This window comes from Choloepus didactylus, chromosome 9 (genome assembly GCF_015220235.1).
Source record: "Choloepus didactylus isolate mChoDid1 chromosome 9, mChoDid1.pri, whole genome shotgun sequence".
In the NCBI taxonomy this organism is placed as follows: Eukaryota; Metazoa; Chordata; class Mammalia; order Pilosa; family Megalonychidae; genus Choloepus; species Choloepus didactylus.
In genome coordinates, this window is record NC_051315.1 from 73,815,370 (window position 1) to 73,831,428 (window position 16,059).

Genomic DNA, 16,059 nt, shown 5'->3' on the forward strand with positions numbered 1-16,059 from the left:
AGATCTTCCTAGGTCTTTATTAATACTTCAGTGGGTTTTCTTAGTGAACAAATGATTTGATTTGACCTTAGAAGTTTGGGTATAACTGTGCAGTTGTATAATACTAAAAACTAAGTCAATGGGTTAAGAATGAGTTATGAAAATGGTTATTTTCTTTTATTACCCCTTACCAGTTCTTTGCTCCTCCCTCCCCAGAACGTTACTCAACACATAGGTAGGGGCTTATAAAAAGGTGGAAAAAAAATCCAGACTGCCAAGAAAACTGGACTTTTCTTCCTCCTAGTAGTAGTAAAAGAATCACAGATATGGAGGGTCCGCTGATTGCCTTAGGGATAATAATTTGTGGCAAATGTGAAAGGAGAGCTGGGGTTCTTATTAATGGGAGCATCAGTGGTCTTAATTGTATACTGCATTGCATTTCATTTCTGGTCGTGCAGTACTTTAATGACTTTATACACAAAGGAATTTATCACTGAAAACTGAGCTTGTCTTGTGCTTAAAAAAAGAAAAAGAGAAACTTAATGGTACCTATGCATATGTAAGGGTAACTGTAGTATAGTTTCTTGAATACATGTTTCTTATCAATTCATGAAATCAGAGCAAAAAATATGGAACATTTCATGAATTTCTGTGTCATCCTTGCACGGGGACCATGCTAATCTTCTCTGTATTGTTCCAATTTGTATATGAGCTGCCAAAGTGAGCACTCAATTGATTTTTATATGTTGAACTAATCTTGCATTTCTAGAATATATCCCACTTGATCATGGTGTATATTCCTTTGTATAAGTTACTGGATTCATTTTCCTAGTATTTGTTGAGGTTTTATATATCTATATTTTTCTGTAATTTTTTTTTTCTTGTGATGTTTATGTCAGGATAATAATGACCTAATTTTTCTTTAAACATTTGGTAGAATTCACCATTGAAACTGTCTGGTCCTAAGATATTCTTTCTGGTTGGTTTTCTTAATATCTCATTCAATATTCTTCTTATAGGTCTATTCAGATTTTCTGTTTCATCTTTAGCTAGTTTCTGTAGTTTGTGTCTTTTTGGGAATCTTTCCATTTCATCTAGGCTTTCTCATTTGTTCTTATACATTTGTTATAGCATTCCTTTATACTTTTTATTTTTGTAAGGTTGGTAGTAATGTCTCATCTTTCATTTCTGATTTTAGTAATTTGAGTCTTCTGTCTTTGATTTTTGGTAAGTTTCAATAAAGTTCTCTCAATTTTGTTTATAACCAAACCTACTTTTGGTTTTATTAATTTTCTTTGTTTCTCATATATTCTCTACTTCATTCATTTCCCCTCTATTCTTTATTATTTCCTTCTTTCTTCTTGCTTTGGGTTTAGTTTTCCCTTCTTTTTCCAGGGTCTTAAGTGGAATTTAGGTTATTGATTTGAGATCATTCATATTTTTTAATATAGGTGTTTACAGCTATTCCCACTAAGCACTGCTTTTGCTGCATCCCATATGTTTTGATATGTTGTGTTTTTGTTTTTGTTTATCTCAAAGTATTTTAAATTTTTGTCTTGTGATTTCTTCTTTGACCCACGGGTTATATAGGACTGTACTGATTAATTTCCACATATTTGTGAATTTTCTGAATTTACTTCTATAGATTTGATAGCCATGGTGTTTGGTGTGAAACAGATCATTTGTTTTCATTCCTGTATAGGAATCATGTGGCACAATTTATTCATGCAGTCTACTGTGGCTAGACATTTGGGTTGTTTACATTTTTGGCTATCATATATAAATATGCATTAATATTCTTGTACGTGTCTTGGAACACATGTGTATGCAGTTCTGTTGTATTTATTTGTTGTATCTGTTCCTACGGAATGACAATTAAAAATTTTATCATCAGTGTATGATTTTCCCTCATCTCATATCTTTGTTAAAAATTTCATTGCCAACCTTTAAACTTTAAGCTTTCTGGTCAGTGTAGAAGGAACAAACTGTGATTTTTATTTTGCATTTTCCTGTTGACTAATGCTGGTAAGCACTTTTTCATATGTTTATTGACTAATTGGATTTCAGCCTTTGTGACGTGCCAATGTGAGTCTTTTGCTCATTTTTCTATTGAGTTGTCTGTCTTTTGATTTATAGAAGTGATTTATATATTCTGGATATGAGCCCTTTGTCAAATATATGTATTGCCATTTCTACAAACCATCTGTGGCTTGTCTTTTTACTCTCTTACTGGTCTTTTGTGATGAACATATATTTTTAATTTTAATGTAGACAGTTTTCCAATGTTTTCCTTTATTGTTACTGTCTTTTGTATCCTATTTAAGAAACATACTTTGCATCAAGGCCATGGAAACATTCTGCTATATTTTCTATTACTATATTTTCTATTACTGTATTTTCTAAGTGTTGTATAAGTGTATAAGTGAATACTGTATTATATAAGGGTTGATGTATTTCCATTATCATTCAGTTCAGAATGTTTTCTAATTTCCATCATATTTTTTTGCCCTGGAGAATGGGTTATTTGTAAGTGTCTTTCTTAATTTCCAAATATATATAGGCATTTCCCTTTGTTTCCTCATTATTAATTTCCAAGTTAATTTTACTTGTGGTCAGTGAACCTATTTCTTTTTATTCCAATCCTTTCAAATTGGTAGAAACTTTATGGCACAGTATATAGCTAACTTTGGTAAATGTACATTCTGTAGTTGTTGGGTTCAGTGTTCTATCAGTCTCAGTTAGACCAATTGCTGATTGCATTGTTTAAATCTACTCCATAATGTTTGGTTGCTTGTTATATCAATTTTGAGAGAGGCATTTAAAAATCTCCCACTAAATTTGTAGACTTGTCTATTTTCTGAAGTTCTTATTCTTGTTCTTTAATTGTTGATACATTATGCACAGTAATTTTAAAGTCTGCAGTTACTAACTCTAGCATCTGTAACACCTGTAGGTGTTTTTTTTTTTTGCCTATTGTTTTATTCGGCTTTAGGTCATATCTTTTATTCATGCGTGCCTGGTTATTTTTTTTATTGAATGCGGAACATTTTATTAACAAACATACATACATATGTGTATATATTTATAAAGTAGAGGTAATTTAGATTCTGAATATTGTTATCCTTCTTCAAAGAGGTTTGACTTCCGTTTGTGATGGCAGTTTGGCCAGGAGTAGTCACAATCACAAGTTAGCATAATTCAGCCAGACACTGAGATCATATGAGGCTAGAATTTAGTTATTACAAGGGATTATCTTTTTCTAGTTGACCCTATATTTAGCATGTTGCTGTTTGGGGTCCCAAACAAAGCCTGGGGTGTCACAGGGACCTTCCCACTCCTTCTTGAGATCACTATACTATGAATTTAGAGCTTCAAGCCCTGTGATTTTGTTGAAAGCTCTGCTTAACTTTTCAGACTCACAGCCTTCACTTTTAGAATCAGCAGAAACCTCTGGGCCAAAGATGCCTCAAATACCAGGACTCACCTTTCTGGATTCTTCCTTATACAGTACTTTTGCCCAGGCAAGGTAGTTCTCAAATGTCTTTCCAATGTCCAGTGTTTCTTGCTGATTTCAGGAGAAGAATTGGTCTGAACTGCATAGATTGGCATTCCTGGAAATAGAATTTCATCCCAGGCAAAGATTCTGATCATAGCTTTGTTTTAAGATCCACATCAGCAACATATAATTCTTTGAAGTATTTGAAGAAGACTTAGTCTTCACTTCGGTAGTGGAAACATCTCTGTTCTTAAGTTAGTTATATGGTATAAAAATTCTTCATCTTCCATGACATTCTTCTATGGACACCTACATTGCTATGATTTACATGAAATGTTATGTCCAGATCTAAATACAATAATCTCTGTATATTGTCCAGAGAAACATAAATAGGATTATTTTCTCATCTGTTCCAAATAATTGCTTTATATTAAAGCAACATAAGGTGGCCCTTATTATCTGGTATATCACTGCTATTAATTATAAAATTTAGTGAGATATGCATAGAGAATTTTTGTTCCAAACTGTAAAATTTACACTAATCCTGACTATTGCCAGATAAGCAATTTTAAAAGTTCAAATCAACAGCCCAAATTTTCCATCCATTTGATGTTCATCCAAAGATAATTTACACTAGCTCTTCAGCTGAAATAAAAATTAGGTTTGGGTGTTGTGCTTTGACTTTAATGTAGGATATTTATATTTAAGTTTCTTTAAACCCACAAAAATTTTTCTTTTTGTTTTGAGTAATTACATACACACTCTTAAGGTGGGTAATGGCATAAGTTGAAGTATTGTTTGGGCATATACGAAGTTCCAGCATGATCACAAACTGTAGTTTACAATAGTGACTCGCAGTCTCATGAACTTTAGGGGCTTTGTATCTATCAACCAGACCACAGCTTTTAGTTTTATGTTGCTGAATGGTTTCTGGATTTTATTCAAAATGCCCTTTCCACATTAATTATTTCTACTGACCTAGGTTCTTTGTACCACGCATTTTTAAAAGGAAAAGAGGCCCAATTTTTAGCATTGTGACAAAAAAAAAAAAAATTAAAAAAAGAAAGTCACCAATTATTTGTCAGGAATGATTAATCATACAGAGTTAATTTTATTTGGGTAGATACTTTTATTTGGGAATTTATAAAAACATTCTTTCAGCAAATATTTAATATGTTTCCATTATGTGCCAGGCAGTGTCCAAGTGCTAGACATTCACTAACGAAGAAAAATAACTCTACTCTCATTCTGGTAGGGAACATAATTAAAAGAAATAATTAAATGTACATTCAAATATATAACATAAGCATGGAGTGGTAAGTGTTATGTAGAAAAATAAATCAGACTAAAGGGATAAGGAGTAAAAATTGTATATAGGACAGTCAAGGACAGTTATTTGAGGATTTGATATTTGAATAGAGAACTGCATGAAAAAGTCTTTTAAAATTTATTACATCTCTCTGGTTTTACTACATTCTGTACAAATCTGAGTAACAGACTCTCCCAACACTGTGTAGCAGCTGCGGATTTCCCTCAGAATTGTTTCTATCTGAGGATCTCACTGCTCAGTCTTCCCTTTGTGTTCAGTAGTGGGAGGGGTTTAATGGACTTTTATGTTAGGAGAAAGGAGAGTATCTGCCAGATGGAGAACGATTTTAAAACGTTTTCTTCACAATATAGGACACTACTGCAGAAGCCCTGAATTTTGCAGTTTAGCAATTCATTCTTACATTTATGTGGACTGCATTTGATATAGTGAAGTGATTATGTTAAAATGCAGGAACAGTAGTAGTATATGCTCATAAATCAGAGTCTGAACCAATTTTTTTTTTTTTTTTTTTTTTTTGTAATTGCAATTTGTTTGCCAAAATTCTTGAGTCTCTTTAATTCCATAAAGGCCACCTCTTCCCCTTTCTCTTTTGTATGCCATTGATTTGCTGGAGAAATAATGTAATTTGTCCCTTAGAATATCCCACATTCTAGATTTGGCTGATTGCTTTCTCATGGTGGCGGTGTTTAACTTGCTCCTTTACTGGCATTTCCTGGAAACTGGCAGGGGCATGATTGGTTTTGATTTTTTTTTTTAGGGGCAATTAAATTAGAGATGGCACTGTGTTCTTTCTATTTGATCACATCATGAGAATGGTTATCCCATTGTTAGTGATGCTAAGATATCAGGTGTTGTCAGTCGAATTTTTATATTTGCCTATCACCCTCCTACCTGATAGCGTTAATGTCAGTTGTTCTTTACCTAGATTCTCAATTTCATTATGGGTTGAACAATGTTAATTTTCTAATTTTATCACTGTTCATGCATTTATAAGATGGAATTCCATTTAAATAAGGACTTGCTATCATCAACAATTGGGTTACTCTGAAATATAGTTTGTACAAGAAAGGCAAGGTTAGTATCTGGTTCTTTCCTTCTATCAGTTTTCAGTATAAGTTGGTATGCTAGCAACCTCCAGTTAGTGACATACATATATATATATACATACATCATTAGGATATTTTAGTCTTTTATGGTCAACATTTTGATACTTAGATTATCTAATTTTAAGGCAGTGGAAACCCGTCAAGTTAAATGTCCATGTTCTTTTGCCATTACCTCATTAGTCTTTGATAATTTCCTTACAAAGAGCTTCTCTTAGTCATCATATATTTTCTGTCCCGATCCTTGAATGAGCTTTTTCTCTAACAAGTTCTAGTTTATATTTTGTTTGTTTTTCTTTCTTTCTTTTTTTAAATCAGAATATAGTATTTAGAAGTCACACTCTAGGCACAAAAAATGCTCTATGCAAAGAATTGTCATGTTTCCAGGCCTCTTATGTAGACAGAACTAGAAAATACACAATTTTAAAGCAACAAAAATCATGAGTTCTTACTGATATTTCCAATTCAAGTTTAAGATAAAAGTGTCCTTTTACTCAATGTCTTTAATGTCCTTGATTTTATAGTTGTATCTGTTTTCTCTAATATTGAAAATCTTTTTTTAAACTATTAACAAAATTATTCACCTTAGGCTACATTATTCTTATAATAGATTTCAGAAAATGACACCAATTTTACTACTTTCAATAAAAATATTGAATTCAGTTTAACATTTCTTTGCAGTTTTTTTTTTCCAGTTAAGATATATTCCCCTGGGGTATACAGGGTCAAAATATGTATTTTAGATTCACGGGAAGTAATTTTTTTTCTTTAAGTATTTTTGTAAAAAAAAAATTATATACAGTGAGATTTATTTTCTTCATTTTTTCAAGTTAAGTATTACTTTTTTTTCCTATGTAGAAGGTTTTTTTTTAAATTATTGATTCCAGAGCCACAACTATAAAAAAGGAATATTCATTCAGAGAAGTCTAGCTTCCCTTCCTGTCTTTTCCTTGTTATTTTCTCTCTCCACTTTTATCATTTTTAAAAGATTATTTTGTTGATCCTTTCATTGCTTCTTTTTGAAAATGTAAATATATGTGCTTTATAAATGTGTGTATATGTATTCCCCTCCTTTCTTACCTAAAAGCTTTCATACTATAAACACTTTTCAATTTGCTTTTTTATGTTTTACAATATTTACTGGGGACCATTCCATATCAGTATATAGAGATTGCCTCATTCATTTTTACAATAGTGTATTATTCCATTTATGGATGGTGCTTTATTTTATTCACCAGTTCCTTATTAATAGGTACTTGTTTTCAGTTTGTTCTTATAACTAATTCCATACTGAACAGCCTTTTTCATGTCATTTAATATTCTTGCCAGTATATCTTTTCTTCATTTTAAAAATTAAAATACTATGAAATACACAGATCTTTTATGTGTGATGAATTTTGACAAATGTATATACCCATGTCTAGCAGACATATGCCAAGGTGACCTGCAGTGAGTCACACCCTTTTAAAATCACTTTCAACTGAATATGGGCAGGACTTGTGACTTACTTATAATGAATAAAATATGACAAATGTGATGAGGTAATTGGAAGTCACTCCTGTGATTATGTTTTTTATATAAGACTCTGTCTTAGCAGACTGGAGTAGATTCTCCTGTTGGTCTTGAAGAAGCAAAGAGCCATGTTGTGAGATGTTCTCTCTCAGGAAACTTTAGGTGAACTCTAGCACCTGAGGGTGGCCTCCAGCCAACAGCCAGTAGGAAGCCAGGACCCTCAGTTGTACAGCCACAAGGAATTGAATCCTTCCAGTAACCTGAATGAGCTTGGAAGGGGATTTTCCACAGTCAAACCTTAAGATGAGAATGCAGCCCACCCAATACTTTGATGGCAGTGTTGTGAGACTTATATATATATATATATACACACACACACACCCACTCATACATACGTACATATATATTCCATAACAGTAAACTCCTTTGTATTGAAGTATCATTGGTTTAAAAAGATGCAACAAATGCATATAATTCTGGAAGACATCAAAATAGTTTTAAAAAGTAATGCACACCCATAAAAATTTCAAATGCTAGAAAAATGAAGTAAAAAGTGAAAGTTATCCCTAGTTCAAGTGCACTTAGTTAGGAAGTGATTGTGTGAGGTGTCTGCTGAACTTGATATAATTATTTTTTTCATTTTGACAGTGCCATTTAGACATAGCTTAAAATGATTGCATCAAAATAGCTATGTAATTGTGGCTGCATTAAAATGTCCTTTCTTTTCCTTATGAGGTATTCCTCTCTGGTTGATTCACTATAAATTTTAACATGTAAAAGACTCTGAAAAATCCTGTAGTAGATTAATTACTTTTGTTTAACTCAGTGCTTCTCAAAATGATTTGCTGTCCAAAGGTTTTCTTTTTTACTTAATACCTGTAATGTCCTATGGAAATAGTAGTCTATGGAATAGTCTTTGATAAGTATTGATTTTTTATTTTCATAGGTATCCTATTAATGTTATTATTAAATGGAATACTCAAATTAAGTTGAGATTTATATCTAAGAGAGTCAATAAGTAAAATGAATAAAAGGCAGAATGGCTGATCCTTTATTTAAAATTCATTGTTTTTCCGAGAGAAGAAATGCCCATTATATAAATTGCTTTAAATCAACCTTATCCATAAATACTCACTTTTAGGAAAATGGGAAATAAAAAGTAAAAGGTAAGAAAGGTTGGGTACTGTTGAAGATAGAAACTCTGCTAATTTAAAGGTGGAAGGGACACTGAATATTGGGAATAAGAACATGGAGAAATTTTGAAGCTGTGAGGAGGAAATAAATTTTCCCAGAAAAGAATCAACCTGTTTTGAAAACTTTAGGGAAATACTTGATCTACTCACTACTCTGTAGTTATGTATCAACAAGAATTTATCAAATATATTATGTGCTATGCTATATTATTGGATGTTATTTTTATTTTAACATTTATTTTATCCAAAGTCAGTAATCATTGTATCTATAAATTATTTAATTGTAGCATTTTAGATTTGTTTAGTCTAGAATAACCTCAAAGAGCATACGGAGAGTGTCTGATTAGTAATGTAGAACACCTGCCAAAAAATATGTGTAAGACCGCTGCTTTAATAAACATATTATGCAAAACTAAGTAAAACCTCTATTACTGGATAAACAGGAAGCATATGTTATCTTATAAAAGTAGTTCACAATTAGACAGCCCATAAGGTAAGAAAATGGGTAGCAAAAAGACTGTGGAACCATTTCCTGAGCACTTGAGAGAAAGTCTCTCATTCATTTTAATTCCCTAAATTCCTGGCATGTAGTACTGTGAATATTGGATTTAAATAAATTTGTATTAAATATTTTGGTTGAGTGAATAAAAATTAATGAATTATGGTATTAGGTATATATGGAGCTCGTTTGTAATCACTTTTTTCACCCTTGTGTATATTAATATTTAGCCTTTTATATCAGATAATTCTGGGCTCAATTCCCAGCATTGGGACTTATTGGCTGTGATATTTATAAGTTATCCAATTTTTTGAGCCTCAGTTTGTTTATCTATCAATTGGAGATATAAATACCTATATCAGAAAGTAAGAGTGAGAAATAAAATTGCCACTACTTTAGTATTGGCCATTATTATATTTCACCTAGTTGAGAATAACAGCTTTATAACTGGTTTGCATAAATCGATCATGTCCTCTTCCAATCCATTCTCTACACAGTAGCCAGCTGTTTTAGTTTCCTAGCTACTAAAACAAATAGCATACAATGGGTTGGCTTATACAATGGGAATCTGAGGCTAGAAGTCCAGAATTGAGACATTAGCAAGGCAGTGCTTTCTTCCTGAACACTGTGGCATTCTGGAGCTGGCTGCTGATGATCCTTGGTCTTTGGCTTTTCCATCACATGACAATGCATTTGGTGGTCTCTTTACCTTTTTCTTCTGGGTTCTCTTGACTTCCAGCTTCTGGCTGCTCCATGTTGCTTCCCTTTCTGTGTCCAATTTCCATTGCTTGTAAGGACCCCAGCCATATTGGATTAAGGCTCACCCTCATTCATTGTGAGTGCACCTTAACTCATAACATCTTTAAAGGGCCTATTTACAAATGGAGTCATACCCACAGAGCAGGGGTTGGGATCTGAACAGCATTTCTGGAGGACTTGATTGAATCCTCAACATCAGCTTAATCTTTCTAAAATGGAAACCCAAACATGTTACTCTGCCAGTTAAAATACTGCAATGTATTTTTACTGCACCAAGAATAAAGGCCAGATTTCGGGGTGCCAACTGATATTCTTTACAATCTGACATTCTCTCTCTCTCTCTCTCTCTCTCTCTCTCTCTACTAAAAATCCATATTCTAATTTAACTGAACAATTGTTTTTCCATGTAAGCTCCCTGCTCTTGTTTCTACAAATAGTTGCACCGTGATGCAGCTGTAGTAGCCTCCCTTAAAGACCTCCTCTTCTCTCTCCTCTCACCCAGTTTTCCCTTTTCTCCTTGCCTTCTTAACTCAATCTTAGTTTTCTTTCAAATTGGATTTTTATTTGAAAATGCCTTTGGGAGAATTTATGAGCCCCTCATGACTGGGGCTCTCCCTACAGGCCTTCTGGCACCCTAGTTTCCTCCTTTTCTAGCATTTACCACATGGTATTCAGTCCCTTATTTTGCTTCTCCATCTACCTCACAAAAGTGTATGCTTATATCCCAAATATAGTCTCTGATACCTGGTAGATGATGAATACTTACTTATTGACTAAATAAATGAATGAAAATAAGTTGGCATTTGTAAAGATAGGGATAATGCCATTGACATATAATAGATGGGAAGGATAAATAAAGATTCATTTGATTCTTAGGCTTAGAAAATATTAGAAGCACTTTTATAATATCCCTTGCAGGAGTGAGATAATAGCGATACCGCTTTTAAAATACTAGACATTATCCTGAGCTTTTTATAGCATAAGAGGTATAGGAATCTAATTAAAGCCAAAAAAAAAAAAAGAAAAATAGATGCATTTTAACTTCAGTGATATCTAAACTGATTAACTAAAGTTAAATTTATAAACTGTAATTTCCTGCATTAACTAAATTTTGTGATTTCTCTCAATTATGTAAAACACATTTCATAAAACTTGACATGCATACTGATAATAAAATTTAATTTCAGTTGCATAAAAAGAGGGTCTTGTTTTTTTGTGCTAGGCAATAGTTTCTTAGATTTTGTGCCAAAAGCATGAGCAACAACAACAAAAAATTAGATAAATGGGACTTCATCAAAATTAAAAACTGCATCAAAGGACTTTACCAAGAAAGTAAGACAACCAGAATGGGAGGAAATATTTGGAAACCATAACTCTGATGGGGTTTAATATCCAGAATAGATAAAGAACTCCTATAACTCAACAACAAAAAGATAAACAACCCAATTAAAAATGGGCAAAAACTTGAACAGACATTTCACCAAAGAAGATACACAAATGGCCAAAAAATGCATGAAAAGATGCTCAACATCAGTAGTCACTAGTAAAATACAAATAAAAAACACAATGAAGTACCACTTTACATCCACTAGAATGGCTACTCTTAAAAAAACAAAACAGAAAACAAGAGTTGGAGAGGACATGGAGAAACAGGAACATTTATACATTGTTGTGGTAATGTAAAATGGAGCAGCTACTGTTGAAAAAAGTTTGACAGTTCTTCAGAAAGTTAAGTAAAGAATTATCATATGACCCAGCAATTCCACTTCTAGGTATATACCCAAAATAAATGAAAGCAAGGTCTCAAACAGATATTTGCACACCTGTGTTCATAGTGGCATTGTTCACAATTGCCAAAAGACTTTAGCAACCCAACTGTCCACCAACAGATGTATGGGTAAGCAAAAAATGCTATATAAAAATGGTGGAATATCATTCAGCCATAAAAAGGAGTGATGCGTGCTATAGTTGTATATGTTATCAGAATAAAAATTTTAAAAAATACATTGAACTGTAAACAGAAACCAAAACAAATGGGTGTTAAGAATATTAATTCAGTATTAGCAGTATCTTAAAAATTTTTAATGTGCATACTCACTTTGGGGAAACTTACTCCACAAAAATAAAACTATCAATATATAAAGATATATTCAAAAAGATGTGTTTTTTTCAGTTTTGTTTGTAGTAGAAGAAAAAACAATGAGAACCACCTAAATGTTCATTAGTAGAGGAATGATTGAATATATTGAATATATTCTGGTACATTGTTACTGTGAACTATTATGTGTATACTTAAAAGATCTGTATGAATTAACCTGAAAGGTTATCCATCCATGTTGTTATATTTTAAAAAGTTGCCCAAATGTGTATAGTACAACACTTTGTGTATACAAATATATATGTGTTTGTACATTTATATTTGCTTGTGTGAGCATTGAGAAGTATGTTGAAGAATGCAAGCCGAATTGTCTCTTTCGCTAGAGGTTAGGATTGGAGGGATGAGGGGAAGCTGATTAAGTTTTCTTCATACACCTCTACATTGTTTGACTTGTTTTCACAAGCATATATTAGTTGTGTAATTAAAATACTATACAGTGAGAAAAACATAACCTTTTAGAATTTGGTGAGGATTAAATGAGATAGTATTTGTAAAATGCTTATTATAATCCCTGGTACCTAGTAAGTATCCAAGAAATGCTGGATTTATTTTATTTTCCTGGCTGTTGTAGCACATAGCAATCTGGCCCTTGCCTTCTTTCACACTGTTATTTATTGCAATCTGCGTTCCAGGCAGTGTTTGTCTCCCTTGCTTGCTCTGTTATCCTTAGGTCTTTGCTCATGCGGTTCCCCCTTTTAAAGCCTCCTATCCCCGCCTACCTTTACCTGGTTAGCTGGTTTGTATCCTTCAGGTCTCTGTTTAAGTGCTTTTACTGACCCACAAATCAAGGCAAAGTACTTGTCTTCTCCGGGCGCTTTGTCCAAGACCATAATGTTCATCACCCTGTTGGAACAATCTGTTTGCCTGTCTGTCTCCTCTGCTGGACCTTAAACCACCTGTGGGGGAAAAAAAAAGACAAGGTCCTGTAGTATAAGAATCTGATAGCAAGTAAGTTGCAGCACTTTATTAGGCAAAATAGCAAACCTCAATAGGGAAAACTGTCTCTTCTGAGAAAGGCACAAGGAAGAATCTAATTTAATCTTGTTTGACACTTTTGCCTTAGTTGGTTGGATTATTAAAATTTCTTTCTTTTTTTAAGCTTACTGGGTGTGTTTTAGTTTTACTTCCTTGCACAGAGAAGGAAATTACAGTTCAGTGCCTAAATAAATGATATCTTGATCCAGTGGTTTGCATTGTATGTACTCTTTTGATTATAAATGATTCCCTTCCAACAGGGAGGCATATTTTTGATATCATGGTTTCCTTTCTCAAAGATGGAGCTTCTAATATTCAGTTTCTCAGCATGTAATAAAAATTAGTTTCCTCTCCTTTCTTTTGGTTTATGGAGATTGAATAATCCTGAGATGCTGAATTTTCTACAAAGTTATTTTTTTTTTTTTGCCACCAGAAAATTCTTCTAACTCTTGTCCAAAAGTATCACATCTCCAACAGATGATATTAATTCTTAGCCCTTATTTTAGAGAAGTGTTGTTTAGCCTTAGCTATTCATTTGAATCACTTGGAGAATTTTTTTTTAAGTTTTTAAAAAGTTTTAAAAAATGTTTGGGCCCCATACCAGACCAATTAAATCACAATCCCAGGTGGTGGGAATAAGGCATGAGTATTTCTTTTCAGCTTCTTCAGATGATTATAAAATGTAGTCAATATTGAGTACCCATGTCTTAGGACCTATATCTAGTTAAAAAATCAGAATTATTTGTTTTAATTCCAAACCTACTGATGCTCCAGGAAATTCTCATAGTATTGTTTTATTTTCTTTCATTTTAATTTTAAACTAATTATTTTATATATATATATATATATTTCTGATTTCAGCACTGCCTAGAGAGAGGAGAGCAGGGGGACCATTGTTAACATTTGATGCATTTACACACAATTTTATATTTTTCAATAAGCAAAATTACTGTGCCCTGTTCCATGGATGTCTATCTCTGTTATTTGCTGTTTTAGGATTACATCAGATCTGGAGAAGATTTCAAGGGATTGTATACTTTAAACTACTTCCTTTATTAAAGTAAAATTCTATTTTTATTATCCATAATACATAATTGAGGCAACAGAGAGGTAAAGTAACTTTCTCAAAGATACACAGCTTGTGCAATATGTTGAACTAGACTCCACATTTCTTCCTCTCTGTATTTACATCACAGTGCCTTGTCTGTTGAATAACTACAGTCTCCTGTCCTTAAGAAACTGCCTGAGATTCATACCACCTTATTAATGGATTCTACTATTATCATTTTTAATTTCTATAAAGCCATTTCTTTCTTTCTGCCTAAATTTTTGTCATTGTGTTAGCACTGCACTGTTGATGATTTCTGTTGAGACTGGTCTCCTGAACTCTTATGAATTTTATGCTTTGACCTTCAGTCCAGTTTTCAGTCTTCTTACATCCAGTGACTGAGTAGTAATGCAGTCACTTAGATCCTCTGAACCTGGCAAATTGCTGACTTTTCTAATCATGGGTCCTCAGTCTGACGAGAGATCTGTAGTCAGCCATGCTAGGAATATCCTAGGAAACACTATTAGCAAGCACACTGTTTTATTAATGAAAAATTGGGCCTTTGTGTCAATTAAGTGATGGTCTTCCATGAATGCCACAAATAATTTTTGTAGTTCATTCATATCAATCTTAATTATAATTGTGTAATAGGGTCATGTTCCTTCCCTACAAAATAAATGATTCCCTACTTAAGATGGAATTTAAAATTTGAGATTTAAATAAGGCTGGCTCCCAATGTTACAGACATCCTAAATAATGTTTCATTAAGCCTAAATTTTAAGTAAATCATTTCAAAACTGGTTTAAAAGTTAATGAGATAATAATCACCCAGGAGAGAACAGCATGGTAGCAATAGTATAAAATAGCAGCAGCCTGCCTAGCTTGTATATATTCTCTTATTCCAGTTCATGCTTAATTGACTTAAATCATTATGGCTCAAATGGACTCAAGTCACTAAGTATGAATATGATGTGAATAGAATTGAATTACCTCTGAAGTGTTTTAGGCACAAACATATAAGCATAGTCTAAGTAATGTGAGAAAAAATGCTGATTTCTCATAATAAACAGTTAGAAAGGAATATTGGTCCAGTTATCGTAACAGAATGTCAAGAAACTTGGTTTAAGTTTATTCAAGCAACTTAATAGAATAGTTATTGAAAAGCCACAGTGTTGACAGAGCTTTTATTAACAAACATATAGATAACACCTCCACCACCAAAATATGGGGAAGATTGTTATACCTTTTAATCATGATTTCTATTATTATATGATCAATTCATAACAGAAAATGTGGAAAACACACAAGTACAAAAATAAAAAATAATCTATATTACCGCTATAACAAGCAAGGTGCCAATTGACATTTTGGACTTTTAGGTCCTTTTCCCCTATGTTAAAATAAAACTCATTTCATATTGGATATACTTTTTCTGTAATCTGCTTTTTTGACTTACTATGTTAGGAAGAGTGATCTATGCCATTATATTTTTTAGCTGACCTCATGGTTCTTTAACTGGCCTCATACCTTTATTTTTTTATTTTTTAATGCATTTTATTGACATATTCACATACCATACAATCATCCAAGTGTAAAGTCAGATGTTCACAGAATCATCATATAGTTGTGCATTCATCACCACAATCAATTTTTTGAACATTTTCATTGCTCCAAAAATAAAAGAATAAAATAAAAGTAAAAAAGTACACCCCAAAATATCTCATGCTACTCCCCCCCCCATTATTCATTTACTTTTTGTCCCCTTTTTTCTACCTTCATCTGTCTATACACTGGATTAAAGAGTGTGTGAGCCACAAGATTTTCACAATTACATGATCACACCATATAAGCTATATAGTTATATGATCATCTTCAAGAATCAAGGATACTGGATTGCAGTTCAACAGCTTCAGGTATTTCCTTCCAGTTATTCTAATACACTAAAAATAAAAAGGGATACCTACATAATACATAAGAATATCCTCCAGAATGACTCCTTGACTCCAT

The 16,059-nt window shown here is 32.7% G+C and overlaps 1 non-coding gene across 1 annotated transcript; it reads right to left on the minus strand.

The window, feature by feature from the left end:
- Positions 1-602: 602 nt before the first annotated feature.
- Positions 603-705, minus strand: LOC119545068. The gene has a single exon (XR_005219044.1). It is a non-coding gene; the product is annotated as a U6 spliceosomal RNA (small nuclear RNA).
- Between the last annotated feature and the right edge of the window lie 15,354 nt (positions 706-16,059).